This window comes from Rutidosis leptorrhynchoides, chromosome 9 (assembly GCF_046630445.1).
Source record: "Rutidosis leptorrhynchoides isolate AG116_Rl617_1_P2 chromosome 9, CSIRO_AGI_Rlap_v1, whole genome shotgun sequence".
NCBI lineage: Eukaryota > Viridiplantae > Streptophyta > Magnoliopsida > Asterales > Asteraceae > Rutidosis > Rutidosis leptorrhynchoides.
This window is the reverse complement of record NC_092341.1, coordinates 254,171,429-254,174,723: the sequence shown is the minus strand read 5'-3', so window position 1 is coordinate 254,174,723 and position 3,295 is coordinate 254,171,429.

Below are 3,295 nucleotides of genomic sequence, written 5' to 3'. Positions count from 1 at the left end.
AGCTACTGGTCCGACACGATCAATAATCTTGAATGGTCCAATATACCTTGGATTTAATTTCCCTCGTTTAACAAATTGAACAACGCCTTTCCAAGGTGCAACTTTAAGCATGACCATCTCTCCAATTTCAAATTCTATATCTTTTCTTTTAATGTCAGCGTAGCTCTTTTGTCGACTTTGGGCGGTTTTTAACCGTTGTTGAATTTGGATGATCTTCTCGGTAGTTTCTTGTATAATCTCCGGACCCGTAATCTGTCTATCCCCCACTTCACTCCAACAAATCGGAGACCTGCACTTTCTACCATAAAGTGCTTCAAACGGCGCCATCTCAATGCTTGAATGGTAGCTGTTGTTGTAGGAAAATTCTGCTAATGGTAGATGTCGATCCCAACTGTTTCCGAAATCAATAACACATGCTCGTAGCATGTCTTCAAGCGTTTGTATCGTCCTTTCACTCTGCCCATCAGTTTGTGGATGATAGGCAGTACTCATGTCTAGACGAGTTCCTAATGCTTGCTGTAATGTCTGCCAGAATCTTGAAATAAATCTGCCATCCCTATCAGAGATAATAGAGATTGGTATTCCATGTCTGGAGACGACTTCCTTCAAATACAGTCGTGCTAACTTCTCCATCTTGTCATCTTCTCTTATTGGCAGGAAATGTGCTGATTTGGTGAGACGATCAACTATTACCCAAATAGTATCAAAACCACTTGCAGTCCTTGGCAATTTAGTGATGAAATCCATGGTAATGTTTTCCCATTTCCATTCCAGGATTTCGGGTTGTTGAAGTAGACCTGATGGTTTCTGATGCTCAGCTTTGACCTTAGAACACGTCAAACATTCTCCTACGTATTTAGCAACATCGGCTTTCATACCCGGCCTCCAAAAATATTTCCTGAGATCCTTGTACATCTTCCCCGTTCCAGGATGTATTGAGTATCTGGTTTTATGAGCTTCTCTAAGTACCATTTCTCTCATATCTCCAAATTTTGGTACCCAAATCCTTTCAGCCCTATACCGGGTTCTGTCTTCCCGAATATTAAGATGTTTCTCCGATCCTTTGGGTATTTCATCCTTTAAATTTCCCTCTTTTAAAAATCCTTGTTGCGCCTCCTTTATTTGAGTAGTAAGGTTATTATGAATCATTATATTCATAGATTTTACTCGAATGGGTTCTCTTTCCTTCCTGCTCAAGGCATCGGCTACCACATTTGCCTTCCCCGGGTGGTAACAAATCTCAAGGTCGTAATCATTCAATAATTCAATCCACCTACGCTGCCTCATATTCAGTTGTTTCTGATTAAATATGTGTTGAAGACTTTTGTGGTCGGTATATATAATACTTTTAACCCCATATAAGTAGTGCCTCCAAGTCTTTAATGCAAAAACAACCGTCGTATAATTTTGTTCGTGAATCTTCAATTGTCTAGACGCATAAGCAATCACCTTAGTTCGTTGCATTAATACACAACCGAGACCGTGCTTTGATGCGTCACAATAAATCACGAAATCATCATTCCCTTCAGGCAATGACAATATAGGTGCCGTAGTTAGCCTTTTCTTCAATAACTGAAACGCTTTCTCTTGTTCATCATTCCATTCAAATTTCTTCCCTTTATGCGTTAATGCAGTCAAGGGTTTTGCTATTCTAGAAAAGTCTTGGATGAACCTTCTGTAGTAACCAGCTAGTCCTAAAAACTGGCGTATGTGTTTCGGAGTTTTCGGGGTTTCCCACTTTTCAACAGTTTCTATATTTGCCGGATCCACCTTAATACCTTCTTTGTTCACTATGTGATCGAGGAATTGAACTTCTTCCAACCAAAATGCACACTTTGAAAACTTAGCGTACAATTCTTCCTTCCTCAATACTTCTAACACCTTTCTCAAATGTTCACCGTGTTCTTGGTCATTTTTTGAGTAAATAAGTATATCATCAATGAAAACAATGACAAACTTGTCAAGGTATGGTCCACACACTCGGTTTATAAGGTCCATGAACACAGCTGGTGCATTAGTTAAACCAAACGGCATGACCATAAACTCGTAATGACCGTAACGTGTTCTGAAAGCAGTCTTTGGAATATCATCTTCTTTCACCCGGATTTGATGATACCCAAAATGTAAGTCAATCTTTGAATAAACAGACGAGCCTTGTAGTTGATCAAATAAGTCGTCGATTCTCGGTAGTGGGTAGCGGTTCTTGATGGTAAGTTTGTTCAACTCTCGGTAGTCGATACACAACCTGAATGTACCATCTTTCTTCTTGACAAACAAAACAGGAGCTCCCCACGGTGATGTGCTTGGTCGAATGAAACCACGCTCTAAAAGTTCTTGTAATTGTCTTTGCAGTTCCTTCATCTCGCTGGGTGCGAGTCTGTAAGGAGCACGAGCTATTGGTGCAGCTCCTGATACAAGATCTATTTGAAATTCAACGGATCGATGTGGGGGTAATCCCGGTAATTCTTTCGAAAATACATCGGGAAATTCTTTTGCAATGGGAACATCATTGATGCTCTTTTCTTCAGTTTGTACTTTCTCGACGTGTGCTAGAACAGCATAGCAACCTTTTCTTATTAGTTTTTGTGCCTTCAAATTACTAATAAGATGTAGCTTCGTGTTGCCCTTTTCTCCGTACACCAATAAGGGTTTTCCTTTTTCTCGTATAATGCGAATTGCATTTTTGTAACAAACGATCTCTGCTTTCACTTCTTTCAACCAGTCCATACCGATTATCACATCAAAACTCCCTAACTCTACTGGTATCAAATCAATCATAAATGTTTCGCTAACCAGTTTAATTTCTCGATTCCGACATATATTATCTGCTGAAATTAATTTACCATTTGCTAATTCGAGTAAAAATTTACTATCCAAAGGCGTCAATGGACAACTTAATTTAGCACAAAAATCTCTACTCATATAGCTTCTATCTGCAACTGAATCAAATAAAACGTAAGCAGATTTATTGTCAATAAGAAACGTACCCGTAATAAGCTCCGGGTCTTCCTGTGCCTCTGCCGCATTAATATTGAAAACTCTTCCGCGGCCTTGTCCATTCGTGTTCTCCTGGTTCGGGCAATTTCTAATAATGTGGCCCGGTTTTCCACATTTATAACAAACTACATTGGCATAACTTGCTCCGACACTACTTGCTCCGCCATTACTCGTTCCGACACCATTTGTTCCTTTCGTTCTATTAACCCCTGGTCCGTAGACCTCACACTTCGCCGCGCTATGACCATTTCTTTTACACTTGTTGCAAAATTTGGTGCAGAACCCCGAGTGATACTTT